This window comes from Zalophus californianus, chromosome 3, assembly GCF_009762305.2.
Source record: "Zalophus californianus isolate mZalCal1 chromosome 3, mZalCal1.pri.v2, whole genome shotgun sequence".
NCBI classification, from domain to species: Eukaryota; Metazoa; Chordata; class Mammalia; order Carnivora; family Otariidae; genus Zalophus; species Zalophus californianus.
In genome coordinates, this window is record NC_045597.1 from 35,451,731 (window position 1) to 35,477,523 (window position 25,793).

Sequence of the window (25,793 nt, forward strand, 5' to 3'; positions counted from 1 at the left end):
TTTTAAGTGTTTACTCTGATTCTAGGTGATGCCATGACTATCTGATACCAGCTAGCTTAGTTTCCAGGTTTTTAAAAGCTAGTTAGGCCATGTATTTCAAGGAAATTAAACCATCAGGAGATCACATCTAGGCAAATCCTTGCCAGAGAAGACACATTCCGTTATTTCTAGCACTTTGTATAAGCCATTGTAAAACTCTGTACAAACACATCTGTAAAACAGGGCCATGTTTCTCCATAATACAAAGTTGGATGGGTTACACAGCTTTCCCTGCACTTAAAGCCTTTGAGCGTTACCCCCTTGTGGACAGTCTTTTCTTCAACTTCCACAGAACTTCTCTTGTTTTTCTATCAGCTTCACTGTTCCACTACAGTCTCCTTTGCTGATGTTTCTTTGTTTTGCGGGGAGTTTATCAGTCACTAGAATCAGGGACCATCTATCTATGTGAGTCCACTGCACTTTCTCCTACATAGGATACACTGCCTGAAGCTTGCAAAAATGTGCAACCACCCAAAAAGCTCTATTCCTGGAGAAGAAGCTTTGTTCTCACTTGAGAACTATGGCAAAAGTCTCAGTTTCTTTGAGTTTATCCTATTCCTAGTTTGCTGAGCTTCTTGGATGTGTGTCTTGTTTTTCATTGTGTTTGGGAAATTTGAAGCCATTATTTCTACAAATACTCTTTCTGTCCTTTCTCTCCTCTTCTGGGACTCCCATTAAGCATATGTTGGTATTCTGATGATGTCTGCCAGGTCTTGGTTCATTTTTTTTTTTTTTTTTGATTCTTTGTTTCTGTTCCTCAGACTGGTAAAATCTAATTGGCCCTTTTTCAAGTTCAATGATTCTTTTATCTCCCACCTCACATATGCTGTTAGCCCCTTCTAGTGATTTTTTCATTTTAGTTATTATACTTTTTTAATTCCAGGAGTTCTCTTTGGTCCCTTATTATAATTTCTATCTTTTTATTCTCTATTTGGTGAGGTATTATTCTCATACCTTCCTTTAATTCTTCAGATATGGTTTCCTTCCATTTTTAAACATATTTTTAATAGCTAAATCTTTGTCTAGTAAATCCATCATCTGGGCTTCCTCAGGGACAATTTCTGTTCTGTTTTCCTGAGTATGAGCCATACTTTGATGTTTCTTTGTGTCATCATATTTGTCGAAAACTGGACATTGGACATTTTTAATAATATACTTGGGCAATAGTGGAGTCAGACTCTGCACCTCAAGACTTGTTTTTATTACTGTCTGTTGTTGCCTTTATTTCTAATTTTAGTAAATGTGCTGCTGAACCGAACACTGTTGTTGCCTTTATTTCTGTATATTTTAGTGACTTTCTTGACTAAATCTCTAAAATCTGTATTCTTTGTGATCTGCGGCTATTGAAGTTACTGCTTGGTAGATGATGGACAGACACTACCTTAAATGTTTTAAGCCAATACATCTCCCACCTTCTGCCTGAGGGACTCTGTGCATGTTGAAGCACGACTTCCACATTCTGGCAGTTTACACCCTGCCTCAGCCTTCCTTCCAGCTTGTGCATGCCTCAGGGTCAGCTACAAGTGAAAAACCAACGCCTTCCTAGCTCCTTGCTGGGCACTCTGCAGAATTTTCTTTTCGTTTCTAGTTTGATGGGAGGTTTTTTGTTTTGTTTTGTTTTGAGGATCATTTGTTGGAATTTGTAAAATACTCTTCTACATTTACTGAGATGATCATGTGTGGGTTTTTTTTTTTGAGATTGTTAATATCATAAATTATATTGATTGACTATGATTATAAAATATTTATTTGCTCTGGAGCACTTGGGTGGCTCAGTTGGTTAAGCATCTGACTCTTGATTTTAGCTCAGGTCATGGTGTCAGGGTCGTGAGATTGAGCCCCACATCAGACTCTGTGTTCAGTGCTTGAGATACTCTCCCTCTCCCTATGCCCCTACCCCCCTCTCTAAAATAAATAAATAAACCTTCAAAGAAATACTTATTTGTTCTTCCATATCTTCTGCAAATATTATTTGTAATATTTGTGTACAGTATAAACAGACCAAAGTTTAAAAGTGAATAACTAAAATATATTCAGGTTATAAACTAGTCAATAAAACTACACTAGATTCCTCTGAGGGAGTGTGCACAAATACAAATTAGAGAAAATTTATATTTTTTTCTATTTATGCATGAGGTATATTTTCCTATTGTGTATGTTTTTTTTAAAAAATGCAATAGCATAATTGCTAAATAAACATATAAAGACCTTATTAAGGCAATAGTTAGTATTTAAAATGTTTTTTTCTAAGTAAAGTATATAATTCAGAACTGATAAAAATTTGGAAATGGTAAGTGATATTTTTAGTTACTTTTTTAAACTTCTAAAATTTACCTCTTGTCCTTATTCATTACCTAGTCCAATTCTTAAAGAATATATAAGTAAAATAATATTTATTTCCATGTCATTGACTGACCTAGTTGGCAGGAAGAAGCATGAATAAAATGGTAGCAAAATAGCCTGTTTGTTAATAGCCTAAATTAATACAAAAGCAAACAAACAAACAAAAAAACCCAAAAGCAAACAAACAGAAACACCAGGAAATACATTCTTAGATTTCTTAGCATGGTTGTTCCTCCTAAGCTGCACCAATTATCAGGTAGAACATGTGAGACAATACAAATAGGAATATTTAATTTATTACATGGACTTATTTGCAACTCCTTCAGCAAATGGCACAACTGGGTAATGCCCAAAAAGTTTGGAACTTGTAGTGTCAGTGTTATTCCTTTTATTCACTGACCAAATCTCCTATCCCTATAAAACTTAACTCCCTTTCTGCACAAACCTAGCTAAACTGTTCCATCGAGCTTCACCTACAGTGAAGGTATTAAATAACCTATCAGTCTGGCCTTGGTTATTACTATTGACTTAGTTTGCAGGTAACATTTTCATTACTGTATTATTAACCTGGAAAGAGGACACAACCCCTGCTCTACTAGAGGGGCACCTTCCCTGAGCAGTCACAACCCAGTCCCTGAATACACCTGATTAAGCTCCAATTGTACTCTTGACTTACTTCATTCCTTTGATTTTGAGAAGATAAGCATTGACCATCTTTCTCATTCATAACTAGTCTCTTTCTCCTGATATCTCTTTTGCATTGTCTTATAAATATTCTGTATCTGTTAATTAGACAAATTCCTGTTCCAACATCGTATATTTATTTATGATAACTGCAAACAACAATCTCTCTTATATGTATCTTCTTTATGAATTCTTTTCTCCCCTATAGAAAGAAGTCTACTTTTTCATTTTCCCTGCCCTCAATCGGCTGATCATAACATTTTATAAAACACACTTTACAATATAATTCATTTGGTTTAATTTCATCCATGAAAACCTGTTTTGAATCCCAGTTAACTTTCAAATTGACAGCAGCACTGTTTCTTTTCTCCAGCAAAAGTAGGCAAGGTAATTGCAAAGGCAACAAAAGTAAAATGTGGTCACAAAAGCCTAGTAAATTATACACCAAAACAGAATCTTATTTCCCAGAATACTAGTGCAATTCCAAACTTCATGTTTTTATTTTTCAAGAAATGAAATTTGAATTGTCTTTTTCTATTGATTTATCACAAATTTCCCCCAAATCTTGTTTAGTAACTCTCTCACTGAAAAATAATGCCCATAAATGAAAAGGAACATTTATTTAAAAGGATCTTTGGATGTATGTTTTGGGAAAAAAAAAAAAAACAACAAAAACAACTGTAGTGTGAGTATGGCTGGAAGATTCTTCGGTCATTATAAAAACATACAAATACATTTCTATATGCAGGACCTGGTGTAATCTGTCTTTTCATTGGGCACTGGAAATAACAGAAGAACAGCAGAGCAAAACTGAGCTCTGATCTTCACCGGACCATTCAACCTCAACTGGTATCACCAGCTTTGAAGTCCATGTGGTGCAAAGTGCCTGAAGGAGCAAAAGCGGGGCTGTTCGTGCCCTACACATGTAGCCCTGTTGGTATCAAAGCAGCTCACTGGAGGATACTTCAGCCCCCAAAGACTACTTGACCACATTTCTAGAACTTTCTGATATAAAAGACTTTAAGAAATAAAAGATAATATATGAAGGCTTTCATCCCCATCCCCTCAGACTCCATTGTAATCACCTTCTGAGAAAGCACACCTCATTACAAAACCAAATTGCTTGCCTCCCAAGAGCTACTTTCAAGTCTGGGTGGATTTTACTTATTCTCCCAACAACTAAAAATAATCAAGATGATTGTCTTAGTTTGACAATGTCTGATGGCTTTTGCATAATAAAGTCAGAAAGGTTTTCTTTTCTTTGTTGTTTTTTTTTAAGAAAATTCCTTCTGATAAATGAAGACTGTGTATAATTGATGCATATTAAAAATAACGTTATTAATTCATATCATATGAATACTTATAAACAGTTGTATTAAAAAAGCAGTTTCAGTTTATCTGAATTTAGAGATCTTAATCACATCATTTAGAAATAGCCAGAAGTGTCTACTCTTATATTATTCCTCTATTATTTAATCTACCTTTTGTCTTGAAATATTTCCCCTTGGATATGTTTGTCTAAAATGCAATAGCATAATCAATAATACAAGCTTATATAAAAGTCTTCTTAAGGCAATAAATAAAATAGTATTTAAAATGTTTCTTTCTAAGTAAAGGTATTATCAGATGTCAGGGAAAATCTCAAACAACTTGTTGGAAGAGCCAGTAGAAAAGGTGACCATAAATTTAGCATAGTCTTTAGTTTGGAATTACATGGATCAAATTAGTTGCTTCTTCTGTATTCTTGTGTGGCATTGCCTTTGTCAGTCTTTAGAGTTGTCTTGACTTTGTGTTTGGAACCATGGTCTGAACTCATAAGACCTCTGTCATCAAGGTGCTTAAAGAAATGCTGCTATATTCTCAATTCAGACATGCAGGAAATATTTGGAGGAGCAATGTGGTAAGTATATTTGCATGATGACATGAGGCGTCTCCTAAGATGAACTTTACCATAAAGGTGAGGGAGGGGAGAGAATGAGAGGAAGAAGGAGAGAGAGAGAGAGAGAGAGAGACAGAAAGAGACAGACAGAGTTGGGGGACAGAGAGTGGGGGGAAAGGAGGATGTTTAGCAGTATTCCAGGCCTCTATCCACTAGATATCAATACCACTCCCTGTCCCCCCCCCCCTGCAGTTATGACAACCAAAAATATCTCCAGATATTGCTGAATGTACCCTGGGGCAAACTCATCCCTGGTTGAGAACCACTGATATAAAGGAAGGAGGGTTTTGAGCAGAACATTGCAGCGTGTTATACAGATGGTCATTTGGATTTGCACTCCAATATATCCAACCAGGATCAGGAGTGCAAAGTGTACATAGATATAAGATGAAGATGAATTCCATAGAACCTATCAGGAATATTGGTAGACCTCATGGCTGCAGGTGGATGAAGAAGGCTATCAGAATTATATTCAAAAGTATATCATGGTGATGGGTATTAAGAGGGCACGTGCTGAATGGAGCACTGGGTGTTATACACAAACAATGCATCATGGAACACTACATCAAAAGCTAATGATGTAATGTATGGTGGTTAACATAACATAATAAAAAAAATGAAAAAAGTATATCATGTAAGTCAGCTCCTAGAAACTAGCTCAAAAAAATATGTATATACCCACACACAAACACACATGAGTGTTACCTCTTTTTTTTATTCTAGGCTCATTAAAAGGTTGTATAGAATTTAAATTTATTGCTAATAGTGGCCCTATTATAATGTAACTCCCAGGCCTGTGTCAACTGAGGAAATGGATATTATGTCATTATTAATTTTAAATTATACAAAATTATCTCTTTCACTCGCAACCTTTACATCTAATAGTACACATTTAAAGTTTGATGGATTTGAGAGTATTGGGAACTTTTGCCAGTTTTCAACATTAGCTAAAGCCAGAGAGGATTAAATGACACCATAGGCCTTTTTGTACCGTGCACCACCAGTCTCGGGTACAAGCACCACCTGGGAATTTGTGAAGAATGTACATTCTTGGGCACCTGACTGGCTCAGGCAGTAGAGCATGTGACTCTTGATATTTGGGTCATGGGTTTGAGCCCCACATTGGGTAGAGAGCTTATTTAAAAAAAAAAGACAGAGGGAATGCAAGTTCTCAGGCCCTGCCCTAGACCTACTGAATCACTCTACCATTCCTAGTTTTCTAAGAGTATGTCTTATAAATGGATTTTGACTTTTATCAATATTACTTTTCTGTATCTTGGGAGACACATATTAAGATTTTCTTTGTAGTTAATGTGCCTTGTTTTAAAATACATTTTCTCATGTTAAAACAATATGTGTCTGGAATAAACTCACCTGGGATAAGATATATCATGCCTTTTATATATTGTTGGGTTCATTTGGCTATTATTTAGTTATAGTATTTGACTAGGCATCTATCTTCATGAATGAAATTAAGATTGTATATTCTCTTTCTCATACTGTCCTCATCTGGTTACGGTAGCAAGTTTATAGGAACCTCATAAAGCTAGTTGGGGAATACTACCTCTCTCTTCCCATGAAATATTTCTACAGGCTTCTAATTCCTTTCACTTGAGTGTTTGAAAGTACTCATCTCTAAAACTGTATGGGTCCAATGTCCTGTCTGTTGAAAAAAAAAAATTAATGATTTAAATGTTTCATGATTATAAGACCATTTAGGGTTTATTTTTTTTCTTGAATCACTTGTTAATCTATACTTTTCTAAGAATTCCTTTTTCATTTAAGTTTTTCACTTACCAGCTTAAAGTTATTCAAAATATTTTCTTTTCATCCTTTCAATTCCTTGCTCTTCGAGATGTGTTCTGCAGATAGGTAGTGCTAGCATCACCTGGGAGCTTTCTAGCAATGCTCAACCTCAGGTCCCACTCCAAACCTACTTAATGAGGTCCCTATTGTGGGCTGAGTGGTGTCCCCCACCCCTCAAATTAGTATATTGAAGTCCTAACCCTCAATACCTCAGAATGTGATTATGATTGGAGATTGGGCCTTTAAAGAAGTAATTAAGGTCACATGAAGTCATACGGGTGGGCTCTAATTAAATATAATTGGTGTCCTTATAAGAAGAGGAAGAAGCACCAGGAAGTGTAGAGGAGAGGTGATGGAAAGATGCAGATAGTAGGCAACCATCTATAAGCCAAGGTGAGAGGCCTCAGGAGATGCCCAAACTGCCAGGACCTAGATCTTGGACTTTGAGCCTCCAGAACTGTGAGAAAATGAATTTCTGTTGTTTAAGCAATGTGGTCTATGGTATTTTGTTATGGCCGCCCTAGTGAACTAAGGCAGTCTTCAAGTTATTTGTAGCCACATTCAGTTTTGAGAAGCCTTGTTTAATCTCTCCTGCATCTGCACGAATATACTCCTTTTTATTATTAATATTGTTTACTTGTACCTTGTATCTTTTTTTTCCTTGATCAGAGTTTCTAGAAGTTTATCCATTTTATTAGACTTAAAAGAACTAACTTCTGGCTCTCTTGATGCTCAACATTATATCTCTCTGAATTATTTTATTATTCTATTACCTTTATTATTTACTTTCAATTTGAACTTAGTCTCAGGTAGAATCTTTTTTTAAAAAGATTTTATTTATTTTTCAGAGAGAGAGAGCACGTGCTCGAGAGAGCACAAGTAGGGGGGAGAAGCAGGCTCCCCGCTGAGCAGGGAGCCCGATGTGGGACTCAATCCCAGGACCCTGGGATCATGACATGAGCTGAAGGCAGATGCTTAACCGACTGAGCCACCCAGGCGTCCCTCAGGTAGAATCTTGAAGGTTAATGTTACTGATGCTACACAATGCAGTTATTATATTAATTTTAAATTAGTCAGACATGTTGATAACATATAGATGGTTTAATTGTCCATATGTCTTGGAAATATTGAGGCTTCTTAGATTAGTCAAAATTTGAAGAGGCTTTCCTCTCCTCAGTTTAGTGAACTCTTAAGTGCCCTGAATGCTGTATCGGTGGATCTTTATCACGTGGATGTGGTTTTGCTGCTCCAGCGGCAAAGGGATGAGGTGTGAAATGCTGCTTTACAAAGGCATCGCAGCCATACAATGCAAGCCTATAGTTTGCTCAAACATTAGTAAGGACATAATTCTTCTTATCAGAGAGAATAGAAGGCGTAATTTTCCATACTATACATCGATATTCCAAGGATAATCACCAAGTCCTGTTGATTTGACTTTGATTTTTTTCCATATCTTCTTTCAGAACTTTAGTCCGAATGGTTATCAACCTTCAAAAAATTACTGTGATATCCTGCATTGGATGTATCAAATTAATAAATTGATAAGTGTTTGTAGGGTAATAATTAAGTTTCTCACTGTGCTCTGCAAGTATCTCTATGATCTCATTTATTCGGCTCAAACTGTGTTGTCTTTTAACTCTCTTTTGTTGGGAAGACTCTACTTTTTTAGGATGTTGGTTTCATTAACCTCCCCTGAGGGGCTTCATGCCTGCTGATCTCTGGATCAATCCCCAGTGTGCCTTCACCTGATAAATTTTTCTTAACCTTTCATGGCTCCACCCAAATTTCAGAATCCTGACTCCAGATACTATATCTGGCTCATTGGCTGTAAGCTCTGACTGCATCCTGTATTTTTTTCATAGCAATCCTAAGACTGGCAATTCAGTAATTGTGTAATTAGCTATTACAAGTCTTTCACGTAACTATCTTGTAAGCTTCACAGGCCTGTCTCATTCACCACCCTAGTGTTTCAAACAAGTGACAATAAATAGAGACTATCTAATTTAAAGCAAATACAATAAAGATTTTCAGTCCATTTCTTGCACAGCCAACTTTAGAAACGCAAATTAAATGATCTTTTCTGAAGGTATATATAAATGAAATTTATAAAGGATAATAAATCTGATTTAACTCATAATGGCCTTCTGGGTGATGAAATTTTATTCATATTAGCCCCAAAAAGATGTCAAAATAAGCCCTGATTCTACATTGCAGTGGTATCCAAAAGGCCATTCTTTAACTTATATAATATGAATTTGAAAGTATGTGTTTTAAATAGACTATTTTTTAGAGTAGTTTTAGGTTGCAGTGAAACTGACAAATCATTACCCAAAGTTCATACTTTGCATGAGGGTTCACTCTTGGTGTTGTACAGTCTATGGATAGTCACAAATGAAAAATGGTATGTATCTACTATCAGAGTGTCATACAGAGTAGTTTTTCTGCCCTAAAAGTCCTCCGTTCTCCATCTGTTCATCCCTCCCTCCACCTTCCCCCTGACAACTTCTCACTGATCATTTTACTGTCTCCATAGTATTGCCTTTTCCAGAGTGTTATACAGTTGGAGTGGCTTGATAGTTCATTTCCTTTTAGCACCGAATAATATTCCGCTTTCTGGATGTACTACAGTTTATCCATTCCCTACTGAAGGACATCTTAGTTGCTTCCAAGGTTGGCAATTATGAAAAAGTTGCTATAAATATTCATGTGTAAATTTTTTGTGGGTATAATTTCTCAGCTTACTTGTTTAAATACCGATGTAATTTCTGGATCATCTGTTAAGAGTATGTTTAGTTTTATAAGAACCTGCCAAACTCTTCTGAAGTGGCTGTACCATTTTACATTCCCACTGGCAACGTATAATATTGCCCCACACCCATGCCACCATTTGGTGTTGTCAGTGATTTGGGTTTGGGCCATTCCAATAGATATGTAGTGGTATTTCATGTTGTCTTAATGTTCGGTTTCATGATAACATGACCTTGGGCATTGTTTCATATTCTTCTTTGCTACCTATCCAACCTCTTTGGTGAGGTGTCTGTTCAGGTCCTTCGGACACTTTTTAACAGGGTTGTTTGTTCTATCACTGTTGAGTTTTACGGGTTTTTTTGTAGTTTGGATGACAGTCCTTTATCAGATATGTCTTTCGCAAATATTTCCTCTCAGTCAGTGGCTTGTCTTCATTCTCTTAACATTGTCTTTCACAGAGCAGAGTTTTTAATTTTAATGAAATCCAGCTCATCAATTCTTTCTTTCATAGATTGTGCCTTTGGTGTTATATATAAAAAGTCCTCATCAAACCCAAGGTCATTTAGGTTTTCTCCTAGGAGTTTTATAATTTTGCATTTTACATTTAGGGTTGTGATTCCTTTTGAGTTAAATATTGTGAAGATCTGGGTCTAGATTCAGTTTTTTGCATGTGAATGTTCGGTTGCTCCACTACTGTTATGGAAAAAAACTATCTTTCTCAATTGTGTTTCTTTTGCTCCTTTGTTGAAAATCAGCTGATTATATTTGTGTGGGACTCTCTATTCTGTTTGGTTGATCTATTTGGTAATTTCACTAACACCACACTCTGGATTGCTGTAGCTTTATAGTAAGTCTGGAAGTTGGGTTTCCAAGTCTTCCAACTTTATTCTCCTCTTTCAACACTCTGTTGGCTATCCCGTGTCTTTTACCTCTCCACATAAACTTCAGAAACAGTTTGTCAATATCCGCTAAATGGCTTGCTCAGATTGATGGATATTGTGATAAATCTATAGCTCAAGTTGGAAGGAACCCAAGTTGGAAGGAACAGATTTAACTCTTCCTACTCATGAACAAATATTTTTCTATTAATTTAGTTCTGTTATACTTCAGAATGGTTCCTTTTCCCCCTCCCTCTACCAGAAGCAAGAGGGGACTTTCCCCTGATATTCACTGAGAGAACCTGGTTGAGCTCCGGAAGTTAAAACTCACAAAAGTGTGAGTCCTATGACTGGATCACACCAAGACCTATGACTGGATTCCTCTGGAGTTTTAAACTCTCAGACTTGCCTACACTAAGCCATCAGCAATCCAGCAACAATGGTTCAGGTTTTCCTACCCAGTACCCATTCCTTTGGAGGTTTCTGTGCATGGGTTTCTGACCTAGTAAGTTGTGATTCTTTCTATTTGCCTTGATCTTATCATTTGGGGGGGATAGCTGTTTGCCCTATGACCTTGCTTCTCTGACAGATCTAAGAGTTATTGATTTTTCAGCTTGTTCAGATTTTTACTTGTTGTCAGGATGGAATGATAACATCTAAGCTCTACTTGCTGGACCAGAAACCCTTCTAATGTGAATTTTTAAAACTATATTTGCTAATAATAGACACAGGTGCTCTCACATATGCAGGCATGATTCTCAGAACTTTTTACATTTTAACACATTTCAACCTCAGGATTACTCCAGGAGATAGTTACCGGAGTAATTCTATTTTGTAGGTGAGGAAACAGCACAGAGAGGCTCAAGAAATGTTGCCAAGATCACATAGCTTATAAGTGATGACACTACAATATGAATCCAGGTTGTTTTAATCCAGTCTGTTAACTTACATGCCACTTTGCTTTGCCTACATGGCAACTATTTGCTACCTTCCACTTTTCTTCTTTGTAGAGTAGCCTAATTTAATTTAGGAATACTGCCTTGATGCTGCCAGGTCCTTGATGGGGTCTCATCCTTCCGACCTGGACCTGCATCATATTTAGTCCAAGTAATTATGATGTTTGTATTCTTGCTCAGAACTGGTTTAGAAATGGACACATTACAAAATTCTGGTCAGAGATGTTAGAGAAGTTCCAGGAGACCCTTTGAAAAGGTTCCTCTTTATTTTCTATACATTATCCTGTCTAAATATGTTATCTGGAATTTCTGCAGCCATCTTTGGAAGCTAAAAGTCCAGGTGACATGGTGAGGTTGGCAGCTTAGCAATACGAAAAGATGGTATCATTTAGCTGTTCAATTGTTTTAATCCTGGGGTCAGCTTTGTGAGTAGTTTTTATGTGAGGCTCTCACATTTCGTACTTGTTGAAGATGATTTGGAAATCTTTTGATAAGGATTTTCGGTAATTTGTTGTTGAGAGTAACAAACAAACAAAAACAATAACAACAAAAAACCCACAAAAAAACTATGAGTGCATTTAAAATCATTTTTAAGTTATATATTTTATTTATCAAATAGAGAATATTTCCCACTAGAAAATCTAGACAATTTCATCTCTGGAATTAAAAGCAACCTGTAGACAATTTAAAGCAATATTTTAGGAGAAGTAATCCTAGTAATTAATAAGTGGTAACTGAAGTCAAACTCTCTTGTTTCAAATTTCATTCCAACACTTAAAAATTATGACCTCAGACAAGTTATTTAATTTTTCCATGCCTCAGTTTCCTTGTATATAGAGAAATAGTAGAATCTATTCCAGGGTTACTGGGAGGATTAAGTGACATATTCGATGTCAATTTCTTAGCAAGTACCGAAACCTCAAAGCACTAAAGAAATATGAGTTGTTATTATAAATAACATTTTATTTTTTCTGGTTAACAACATTCCCCACTAATTTTTCCCTGCCTTACGAGGTAATCAAGTTCCTGCAAGGGAAATTTACACAGGAATACAATTAGTTCTAGTTACTGTACCTCACTAGGTTTGCTTAAAAACATTCACAATATGTGTAATTCTAAGAAGGAAGTTAGAATTGTTTCAACTAAATCACTCGAGAATAACTTTAGATTGTAAAATTGGCTTTTTATTTCAGCTACCCTGTTAATTTTCCATCCTTCGATATAGAACAACAGAAAAAAATTTATATCATGTTAATCTTAAGAATGAGATTTGTCAAAAACTTAGTTTTCAATTTATGCATATTGACTATTGGATACAAAGTCGAGATTCTGATGCCTTGTATGCTTCTTTTAATTGATTCTTGAAGACGAATATAGTAATGAAATGGAAGTTTCATCTAAATATCCCAGCATAAGACACTGTTGTTTAGTATTTGACACTGAGATGTACTAGTAAGTATGAAAATAAAATTGCCACTTCCAAGATATTAATCAGTCCGTTTGCTTCTCTTTGTAACAAGGTTTTAAAAACACATTTTCCCAAGACTCTTATTCATTTATTTTCTTAGATTTTTTTTTAAAGCCATAGACCCAATGATTCCCTCTGATAGCCTTTCCTCATTTTATTCTCAATAATGACTCTTTGGGGAGCAATGCTATGGGGAATGAGATTGATCACCCATCACTGCTTCTGATGTGCTGTTTAACCAAGCTGGTGAACCATAGACTGTCATCATAGAGGGTATCAAATCAACAGTGTGTGCCACGCAGCCTACACTCCTGTGCACCTAACAATAATGAGAATTCTTGTAGTTCATTAGACAGCCCAAGGAATTGCTAAGTAAATTTCAGGACAAAAATGTTTTATGTGATTCTGGGTAATCTATGTGTCCCAGGTATGTGACTTTCTGATTTAAACCCTATAAAAGTAGAATTCCAGCATTTAAGTTACAGCAGGCAAATAAGAGTGTTTCAGTTTTGGACTTAACTATATGATGATATTTTTTTTAAAGATTCACAATTATTAATGGCAGTGTCCTGTCTGCCAAATCACTTCACCAAAACATGGCAATTTATTGAGCTATTTTGTTTATTTTTAAATTCTTCTTCTTTGGCTTCATGTCATCCTCTTCTCTTAAGATTTAGAAAGTAAAAGCATTAAATCATTATATTTACTAGTTAATTGTTTTGCACATTAACTTTTGCTCCCTGGTAAGACTGTCAGATTTTCCAAGAGACCATCCACGTTTTCTGTTTATTTCCTGTCTTATAGTGGTCAGACCTGTCGTAAAATTGAATTCTGATCATATGTTAGTAGAATTATGCTGAACATCTTACCCTGTGTAAGTAGATAGGCTTGAACTAAATATTCTTAAATACTTTAGTTTGGAGTCTATGCTATTTTATGAGGATGGCTATTTGTAATACAAAATCAATCTCTCCTCTTCATACACTATTTTCCATTTATCCTGTTTTCTCCAAATATACATTGAGAATAATTTTTTTAAAAAGTTCCAAAGAGATCTAGATTAGCTCAATACACCTTTCACTTAATCAGAAAAATCTTTTTTACCCAAAACAAATTTCATACAAAACTTTTATTTATATGGACAGACATATCCAAAGGTTAAAAAGGCCTTGAAATTTTTTGAGAATATCCGTAACATTGTCAATTCATATAATGAAATATTTATATGTTTTATGTACTATATATTATATATTAATATGGAATGACTATATTATATTATATATTATATGTTAATATATTATATGTATTAATATATTAATATGAAATGATTATATGTTGACAGAGAAATGTATTCTGAATCTTTTCTAGAAAAACTAAATGGGGAAATGTTTATAATTTTCAAGATTACAAACGAATTCTTTATTTGAAAGTAAAGATAGCAATAGCATTTTAAAGTAATACACTAATTCTTAACATATCTCACACTCAGTTGAATGAAAAGAGCTTTTTTCCCCCTGTAGTTCTCTGTCAAAGCTGATCATTTTCTTCTTGACAAAGCCTCTGTTTCTATCCTTTCCAACTCAAATTCTGGCTTGGAAGAGAGTGCCTGGGACATAACAGATAATAAAAAAATTTTATAGGAAAATCGATTGAATGAAAAATCATTCCACACACTAATTGTTTTTTTTTTTTTTTTTTGGTGGAAGTTTTATAATAGATTAAGTTGTCAGCGTATTTCACAAGAATTTTGCTTGCCCTTTTCTCTATTAAATTTACCCAACAGTTGTGTATAAAAAATAAAAGAAATATAATGGGACAGATAGAAAGCAACCTATTCGAGCTTCTTTGCTTGATAAGTGTATTTAGACATTGATGATGCTAGTGCTTTTGAAATCACTACAGGCAGAACTCCACTAAACCTTATAGATAGTCTTTTAACTTTATATGTGCATTATGTGAGGGAGCTTAATGAAGAAGGAGGGAATATAAGAAAGAATAATATGCACTTTAATAAATCATATATCCTTGTGCTATTTAAATGTTTCTTCAAGGTTGATTGAAACTTTAACCTCAGTCTCAATAAAAAAGAAAAGCTTCAAATTTGCCAGACCTTGAATTTTTACAACACTGTGTTGAATTATGCAGTGATCAGTCAATTATTCATCTCTCTCAGCCTGAGATAGCTGTGCTTTGAAAAGCATGCAAAAATGGGGCTACAGAATGGGATGCTGTGTCAACACATTTCACTCAGGATTGCTTACAAGACAAATTTTTGTTTCAACATTGATTCTAGTTTTCTTGATGTTGGCTTCTAATAAGGTACCTGTTACAAATCAATTTCAGTTTGCATGCTTTAGTTTCTGATTCAGGATGATGCACTGCCAAAAGGACATTACTGCCTTTTCCATAGATTTCTACACCCGTGTGAGAAATAGAGATCTTTCCTATTTCAAGACGATCTTAACACAGGACTGCGAAACAAACCTACTTTTCTGCTAAAGGAACACGCTAGAATGGATGAACTTGTTCCAATCTGCTGAGTAGATTTATCTGCAAGAGTTGAAATTCTTAAAAATAATTCATCAATGAAATCAACAGAAGGGAGGATGCAGAAATATAAGGGTGTTGGTCTCAAATCTATTGACAAAGGAAGGATTCTGTTTGGGAGGCTGAGGAGGAGAGAAACATTATAGCAGAGATCAAGGGTGTGGGCTTTGAAATTTGAATCCTGAGTTGGATATCGTGATTTACCAGGTCTTTAACCTAAGGCAAGTAGATTTATCTCTCTGGACCTCAGATGCCTCATTGTCATCACAGGAGAAAAAAAATCAGTTCTTAGAATAGTTATGAAGATTATATTAGCGTGTGTTTGAGTATTTAAAACACAATGTTTGGCCCAAGGTGGACACTTAAAAAATTGTACCTGTTTTTTTTTTTTAAAGATTTTATTTATTTATTTGAGAGAGAGAATGAGATAGAGAGAGAGAGAGCATGAGAGGGGGGAGTGTCAGAGGGAGAAGCAGACTCCCTGCGGAGCAGGGAGCCTGACGCGGGACTCGATCCCGGAACTCCAGGATCACGACCCGAGCCGAAGGCAGTCGTCTAACCAACTGAGCCACCCAGGTGCCCCTGTACCTGTTTTTATTAACTAATGGTCAGAGATGAGAAGGGAGATTCACAGAGATATTTGGATGCCAGGACACACACTTTCTAAAACTAGTAAATTTGATAAAATACTCCATGCAATTGAGTAACAAGTACTAGCCATAGTACTTTGTCCAAAATCCATTACCATAATTATGTTCAATACACGATATCTGAAGTTGCGAGGGTATCTCGTGTTAGCCAGTTGCTCTGATTACCTTTAATATCAGCTTTGTCTGTAACACATTGCCTTTCTTTTTTTTTTTTTAAAGATTTTATTTATCTGAGGGAGAGAGAATGAGAGATAGAGAGCACGAGAGGGAAGAGGGTCAGAGGGAGAAGCAGACTCCCTGCTGAGCAGGGAGCCCAATGTGGGACTCGATCCCGGGACTCCAGGACCATGACCTGAGCCGAAGGCAGTCGCTTAACCAACTGAGCCACCCAGGCGCCCAACACATTGCCTTTCAATGGACTTATCTTGCTCTGATTTTATACGATCTTTCCAGCACAACCAGAACATTCAGAGACCCAACATAAATTATGGAATTCAAATCTCAATTGATTTCCTGTTAAAAGGCAGCACAAAGTTGACAATGAAATTGCCCCACATGTTCAAGGGAAGCTGGCTGAATAGAATTGAAAATCTGGGACCTATTCTATTCAAGTACACTGTGCACACAGTTTCAGCTTTAACATTAAAGACTTTACAAGACTGAGATTTCTTTTCGTTTTAAGACAATATTAAAAATGTATACGTTGTCAAAATGTTTATCCATGACTACAAAATAAATATACAACTTATTTCAAAATAAGCCCAAGAAGGTAAATAAGTAAAGATATTGGATTGCCACCTTTATAAACCAAATTAGTTAGGGTATTTTAAAAATAAATATTTGCTAACTATAAAATTAAAAGTATTGCAAACTAATCTTACCAAGTGCATAGGACATTGAATGTTCCAGAGACATGGTATTCCTTGTTCAATGTTTCTAAAATAGAATAAACCAACTCTAATTAGCACAAAAGTTATGAGACCGAATGCACATCATAATCCATATAGAAAGGATATTTGGAAAAAAAAAACAAACTGAAGTGGAGCTTTTTACTATATGGAATATAAACTTATATGTATCATTGCTTTCAAAGGTTTAATTCTCTCTTGTTAGATATACTGAGTAAAAATCAGTGGAGCAGGGGTTAATGAAGCTAGGTTCAAATGAATCTGAGCATATGCTCCATTAATCTCAAAAAAACTACCCATTTAGTTTATTTAAATAACATCTCAGAATATTTAAACCTGAAAAACCCTAATGGCCACTGACCTCATTCATAGGCCAGTGTTTACCTAAAATTTCCTAACTTCAAGTATGGTCATTGCAAATGCTTATATATATTTAAGTGATTGTTCCATGGGATTTGAAGTTAGGAAAGGATAGGTAGGTTCATTTTGCTTTATCCAGACTCTATCAGGAAAAAACCAAATAATGTTGAACGAGCAAGATCAAACGTGGTAAGCAAACACAGGTTTGGGAGTGAGAAGATACAGATCTACGTCTAGGTCCTGTCATTTCCAGACCCATGTGTGACTGTGACCAGATGTTCAACCTAGATAGATCTCAGTTTGCTAGTGCAAAAACTGGGGGTGATCATATTTACATCAAAGGATTATCCTAAGATGAAATTAGGTACACGTTATAAAGTACTTCTCATGGTCCTTAGCATCTGAAAAGTGCTCAAACACAGTATTTACCGACCTATCATGATGGCCTGAAAACAGAGGGGTGAAGTGATTATTTTTCAGAAATCTTTCCCACTATTTTATGAACCTAACGTGCTTCTACCGTACAACAATTTCTACAGTCCTGTCTGTGATTTCAATTAACATTTGTCTCTAGCCTTTATATTGTTTCCTTTCTCCCATTCCTTCTCATTTTGTCAAATTCCTATCTATGTATCTATGTATCTATCACCTGTTTATATCTCTCTATCATAAATATATATACACAAGTTTACACCACCTTCTTTTTCACTTTGAAAAGATGATTCATCCTGTTTTCTCCAATTATTAATTTTTCAAAGTAGGGTATATGTCAGAGTCCTCTGTGGAAATGTCCAAAAAATGTAGATAAACAGGTACCCTGCTAGGCTTGAATCAGAATTCCCAGGGATGTAACATAGGAACAGTGATTTAAAATTGTAGAGATATTTTCCCGGGTTATGCTGATACATTAAGAACTGGTGCAGTGGAATATTTGATGCTTCTCTTATGTAGGTCTGCTGATATATGAAGCCCAGCAAATAGTCAGGGACAAAGAGTAAAAATTATGTAATTCATTAGGAGGAATAGTTTTATTTCTGCCTTTATTTATTAATGTCTTACCTTGTTCCTAAAAATGAATCAATCCAGTTTTAAAATAATAGGTACATTGGCATGCTAAAATAGATTAAATTAAGTGAAAAGAGAGGAAGAGTAACAGAAAGGGTAGGAAATTAAGATGAATTTGGGATGAAGGTTAGTATAAAATATTCAGTATATAAAGACTTATGTACTTGCTAAATACAGGCCGCAAACTTCACTCCAAGCTTTGTCCAGGCAAAGCAAAGGAAGAAAAATGAGTGTTTGCAGTGTTTACCTAATCTACAAAATAAAGATAAGGCAATGGATGAAGAAACATAATTATTCCTGATAGACCAGAAATAAACTCCTACAGTCTATATGTACATGATACTAGGTCCAAATCGTCAGGTATATTTTGACATATATTTTTGGACCAGGAAAATATAAAACTTCTAAGAAAAAAACAAGACATTTTGTATCTTTATACCCAGTGCAAAGATCTGATGAAGACTCAAGTCTCCTTGCCCCCAGATCAGTCTGAAAGTTAACTTCGGCTCTAGCATCATCTATAGAAGCATATAACTCTACAGGGAAAGTTTCTGAGCGTGGTTCTATAAATTGTCCAGCTAATCTTAAATATCTTAAAGTATCTGGATTTATTTTTTTTCTAGGAAAGCATTTTAGTCTTGGAATGAATTACTACCTTTCCTCTAATCATACCAGAGGTAATAACATGGTTGCTAAAAGGGCTTCTTCTACTAAAGCTAGTACAAGTGATGAGGCCATGATAATTTAGGGTGTGTTCCTTCCTTTTGTAAGAGGTAATTCTACACGAGGTGACTGTAATAGATACAGTATGCTGTGATGTAGTCTACAATAATAGAGTGTAATATAGCATTGTAGGACTGTGGACCTTACAATGACAGTCCTGGGCCAAGCAACTCAGGATGATCAATTTGATTTACACACAGGGCTGATGCAAACCAAGGTACATGAGCATCATGAAATCCATTTAGTCCTACATGCAGTGATGGAGGCCTAGAAAATAGTCATTTTCTTTCCATCTTTTCTTGCTGTTCAATTTTGGTTGAGTGCCATATAATGTACTGAAATAAACTGTCAACATCCAGTGCTGTTGCTCATTGGCAAAAAGCTCTGCTGCTTTTTGGATGGTTGACAAAGTGTCTATGGCATTAACACGGAATCTTTCTAAGTATAAAATTAGATGTACATCATGCTATAGTGAAATGTTGCTTTGCTGATCACAATACTATACATATGCCCTTTTTTTTTCCACCTGTGATTTCATTTAAATTCCATTCAACACATATTTATTGGGCAGTTTAGGCACAAGAACTCTGCTGAGTGCTGGGGATGCGGGAATGAATAATACATGGTCCCCGCACTTGAGGAAATCACAATATAGTGGGTAATACAGGTGTAAAAACAAGTAAATTATAATAAAATATGATAAATACTTAGAGAATGGAGAGGGAAGGTGCTGTGGGAGCTCAGGGAGCTCAGTTAACTACTTCCAGGAAAGTTACTAAGCGGTGACATTTGACCCAGGCTTTCTGAGAGGTAGAGATTTTTCCTGTTCACAGCAGTAGGATGAACATGTGCTTCAGTCTTGAAACATGAACATTTTGGGAATGCCATGGGCACGTTGCAGGGGAGCTTAGTGTCGGAAAAACACGGGGCTGGTTCCAGGGGAGAATGGCTGGAAGGAGAAGGTGTGGTGTTAGGGATGGGCTGTTGGGTGTGCACTGTGAGTGACTTTGTAAGCTAAGCTCAGGAATTTGGATTTATTTTACAGCCAAGGGTGGTTTTAATGTAAAGAAGTAACAGAATCATTTTTTTAAAGATAATCACCATGTGAAGGGATTAGAGAGAGGCCATGACAGGAGACCATTGCAATAATTTGAGATGAGGACAGACTTGGAATAAGCCCATTGCAGTGAAGATAAGAATAGAAGCCAGCATTGAGAGACACCGCTAAAGAAAAATGCAAAAAGATTTGGTGCACAGTTAAATTGAAGTCCGTGAAAGAGTGGGCAAAATCCAGGGGAGAATCCAAGCTTCCATCTTAGAAGACTAGTAAAATGATGCTGACCCTCTTTACCAAGAGAGAGGACATCAGGCAGAGTATGTTTTGAAAATTAAGTTGAATTCAGCTTGGCACATGTTCAATTTGAGGAACTTGCAAGATATGTATGCATGTACGCTGGTTAAGCATTTGGAAGCATAGTTTGGTTCTCAGGAGGGAAGGTGTCTAGGAAAGAGACTTGAGATTCACCTGCATGTAGCGTGTCGTTTCGGTCATGCGCATGGATCAAATCCTGTGTCAGGGGTTTAGAGGCCTCCTCATATCCTCTCGTTCTTACCCATTTCTGCGACTCTCAGCTACTTACCCCCATTGCCGTCCAAGCCACCGCTGTTGTGATCAGTACTGCATAGACGCTGACCGTCTTTGTGCAGGATTACACCTTATGCCCACACCTTGCACGTTTTCCCTCTTGCCTCAAGACACCCCTTTTGCAACCATGGCGTGAGCCACGGGACAGATCTGCTTGGCCTTTTTGTGTGCACAGACTGGAAGCAGAGGAGACTTAATGCACTGTTGGGGGAAAACTGTGATTATGGAACTTGAGAGCCAGTATGTAAATTATGTTCTCTTCTTCCTCAAAATGGCCTTCTGTCAGTTCACACGCACTCTCAGAACATGGCCCAGTGTAATCCATCAAACAATTGCATTTGTTAATAATGGGTGCCTCCGGCTTAGTTCTGAACTCTTCATCCTGTTTCTCCTTCCTGTCATATCTCACTTCTTCTTTACCTCGTTGTGGCTTCATTAGGATTCTGTGTTCTGATGGAATAGTAGCAGCACTTAAGACTTTATCTAAGGCAGTGCTCTCTGGGGAGCCTAGATTATAAGACATTGGGAAGGCTGTATCATTTTGGGGACCAAAAGGGAGAAAGAAACCCCTCAGTAATGTTAACAGGTAAAGTTTTGTATAAGGAATTATTAATTATAACAGGGGCTTATAATAATAAAGAATTGACCAGAAAGAAATAAAGAGAATTCTTTAAAAAATATAGAAATAACAGATAGAAGGAGAAGCCACTTCCTATAGGGGCTAAGCTGGAATACCTGAGGGACACTTCCTCTGAGGCTTAAAATCAGGATCTTGGAGAAGTCACAGCTCTGGCTTAGTGAATGTCAGAGAAGTCACTGTGGTGCCAAACCAGTGGAACGTTTCCAAAATCTGCCCATAGGATGTTAGGGAAAGCTGTCTACAGGGAACGTCTCATTCGAGGCACCCCAATCCAGAAACACCCAAGGAGGTTGCTGGGGGAAGTCTGGCTGGTGGGTACTACTGGCTACCGTGCATCACGGGAATGGGACGCTGTAGAGACATTGACACTGTGGAAGCTTGGTGCTGAAGAATGTGCCTGTGCTATGGGAAATTGTTGCTCCTGCCACCACCCACCCCCACTCCCCCAAAAAAGCCCACACTGCAGGCACTTGGCCCTGGGGAAGTGGAGTGCTCTATAGAAGGGGGACCCTGGTGAAGACACTTGTGCTGCAGGAGCGGCCCTGTGAGCACTGGAGCCAGAAAGAAAAACTTGTCCTCCTTAAATGTCACTCAACTGCCCTCTACTGACAAAGCTTCATCTTATGTTGGCTGATAAAGGGCTCAAATCCATTTCCACTGAGCAGACAAAAAGGGTGAAAGAACCAAATACCAATAATTCAATACCTGGCCCACAAACTAAGATAACCACCTTGGAAAAGTGTAGTACGAGTAAGTATTTGTTGTAAGACAACAAATAACGTAGCCAGATGCATCATGACATTTTAGTGGGTGGGGAATGATGAGACTGTGGGAGAGACAGATGGAAAGATCTGAGAACCAAGGAGAAAGGGGTGCTAGAAGGGCCAAGGAGATCACAGATTTGAGAAGTAGGATGTGGCGAACAATGTAAGGCTTTGGAGATGTGAGAAAGGATGAAGAGTGAGCAAAGTCCTTTGAATTTGGACATGTGTAGGTTATCAATGATATCAATGAGTGAAGTGTCAGTAAATGGTTTAAGGAAGAAGCCAGAATAAGATGGCATGAAGAGTAATTAGATCTTGAGGAAGCAGAGGTATTTATTTATTTATTTATTTATTTTTAAAGATTTAATTTATTTATTTGACAGAGAGAGACACAGCGAGAGAGGGAATACACGCAGGGGGAGTGGGAGAGGGAGAAGCAGGCTTTCCCGCCGAGCAGGGAGCCCGAGGCGGGGCTTGATCCCAGGACCCTGGGATCATGACCTGAGCTGAAGGCAGATGCTTAACGACTGAGCCACCCAGGTGCCCGGAAGCAGAGGTATTTAGATGATTTTGGGACAAATGGGAAATGCAGTAATATGACTGATAGGTGGCGGAAAGGGTTTTTACTATGATATTATTGCTGTCATTTATTAAATGAGAAAAAAATACTTGACATATTTATGGATAGAGTAGAAAGACATGAAGAGATCAAAGTTGGAGGCGTGGAAACCTCCTATAGTGGCAAAGACAAAGCCTTGGAAAGAAAGAGGGATCCCTTCTCTTCTGAGAAAATATGGAAAGGGTAGTGATGAGGCATTATGTTGGGGGAGAGGGCCTGAGGAGAATCTCTGGGCTACAGTTAGAAGACCTGGAGTCTGGCGTTTTTGTTTTTGTTTTTTCTCCCCTAATAATGGACTGCTGACCTCATATAAGTCCCACCCTTACTGTTTCTCAATTTTCTACAAGTTAATTTTGTGGTATGAACTCAGTGCTATCTCAGATCTCCTTGAGAGCTAACATTTCATAGCAATGTTAGGCTCTCCGTTTTATAGTTGGAAAACAAGGAGCGGGAAGGATAATTACTTGTCCAAGCTTACCCAGAAAGTCAGTAATAAATTTCAGAGATGCACAAAGGACAGGAGCGTTGAGATGCTGGCAAAGTGCACAGAATGTTTTGTACAAAATGTGTTTTATATGAACCACCTGAATAAGCCAACTCATGAAATGTTAGAGTAGTACATCGAATATGTCTGTAATGCGGAAACATAACATCAGCGGGATACTGCCCAGCATAATGCCAGCCCACCCAGTGTAATGTACATATGGAATACAAAGTGGGTCTCAAATAAAAGGATATGGTAAGATTTATACCAAGGATAAGAAAGAGGAAAGAGAAACAAAGGGAATTCATATGTACCTGAGACAACTGTAGGCAGTCCATAGAAACAATAGTATCGGTAGTTTCAAAATTAATAGTAATGCAGAGGAACTCCAGGGAATTTGCCCTCTCAGTCTCTGCATATAATGGAGATCTTCAAATCCCATGCATCTCAAACATTACCGGGCAAACAAGTCACCTTCATCTGATTTAGCAGGTCTGGTGTTTGGGGCGGGGTCTGAGATTCTGCAGTTCTAACAAGCTCCCAGGTGACACAGACCAAACTTTGAATAGTATGGGTCTAGGACATGACAATTGGTTGACCTGGAGGGCCAATATTGAATACACGTGAGATCCACTACAAAACAAGACCAACAATGCTGGGGGGACAAAAGTACTAAGGCATAGACTAGTCTCGGAGGCTCCATGGAGATTTTGTATGCACAGTTTATATTTCAGCCTTAGTTTTCAAATTCTTATAGTTCCCTTTAAAAAAATTAACAGCTAATATTTGCAGCAGATTCATGAACATTAGTGACCATGTAGTGAGTGTTTCTTATAGTTTTCTTTGCAAATCGACCGATACCAGAGCCTAAGGGACACTTAACAGACTAGAGAAAACTAAGGGGATATAACTAAATGCAATGTGGGGACCTGGAAGAAAAAGACAGAGATGGAAAAATTGGTGACATTCAAACGAGGTTTGTTTATTGGTTAATAATATTGCATCAGTGGTAATTTTCTCATATTAAAATTTATACTAAGTTTATATAAAATGTTGATACTGGGAGGAAGTGGAGTGAGGGGAATAATGGACTCTGTACAATTTTATGAATCTTCTATAAGTGTCAAATTCATTCAAATTTAAAAGTTTATTTTGGATTATATGATTCTTCTATTTTTAATTTTTTGAGGAAACTCCATACTGTTTTCCACAGTGGTTTTACCAACTTACACTTCTACTACTAGTGGAGGAAGGTTCTGTTTTCTTCATATCCTCACCAACTACTCGGTACTTCCCCCAAAGAAAACAAAAACACTAAATTGAAATGATTTACGCACCCCTATGTTTATTGCAGCATTCGTTACAAAAATCAAAATATGGAAGGAGCCCAAATGTCCATCGATAAATGAATGGGTAAAGATGTGATATATAGATACAATGGAATATTCACCATAAAAAAAGATGAGATCTTACCATTTGCCACAACAGGGATGAACCTAGGGGGTATAATACTAAGTGCAATAAGTCAGACAGAAAAAGGAAAATGATATGATTTCACTTATATGTGGAACCTAAAAAACAAAACAAACAGAAAGCAGAAGGCAGACCTATAAATACAGAGAACAGACTGATGGCTGCCAGAGGGGAGTGAGGATAGGGTGGAAATGGGTGAAGAGAAGTGAGAGATACAGGCTTCCAGTTATGGAAGGAAAACATCATGGGACTAAAAAAGCACAGCATGGGGAATATAGTGAGTGGTACTGTAATGGCGATGCATGGTGACAGTTGGAACTACACCTGCAGTGAGCATAGCATAGCCCATAGACTTGTGGAATAACTCACTACATTCTATACCTGAAATTAATGTAACATTGTATGTCAACTATACTCAAAAAAGGATTGTTAATGAAACCAGATTCCTGTGCTTTATTCTAGACCTGCTAACCTAGGGTGCCTGGGTGGCTCAATTGGTTAAGCAACTGCCTTCGGCTCAGGTCATGATCCTGGAGTCCTGGGATCGAGGCCTCCTTGGGGCTCCCTGCTCAGCGGAGAGCCTGCTTCTCCCTTTGACCCTCCCCCCCCCTCTCATTTTCATTCTCTCTCTCTCTCTCTCTCTCTCAAATAAATAAATAGACCTACTAACCCAAAATCTCTCCAAGGGAGACCAAGAATGTGCATTTTCGACACATTCCCTTTCTGGGCAATTATTTTGCACGGGAAGTTTCAAGAATAAATTCCTGCACAGCTTCTCCTTAAGGAACTTACTGTAATCCTACCCCCAAGGCAGGGAGGAGAGGGGGCAGTTCGAAGGAATGAATGGTTACTCCAGCCTCCCAGGAGATTCTGCACACTGCAGATTATACACCATCCTGCCCAAGAGGTTGTCCGTCCACCTCTCACCTCCCCTTGTCTGGTGTCATATTCTAAAGCAGTCTCGTGTTTGGACTACAGATTTTACTTTTTTACTATCAGAAACTACTTGATATTTTCTTAATTTACATAAAGCCTGCCTGCAATTTCATATGAA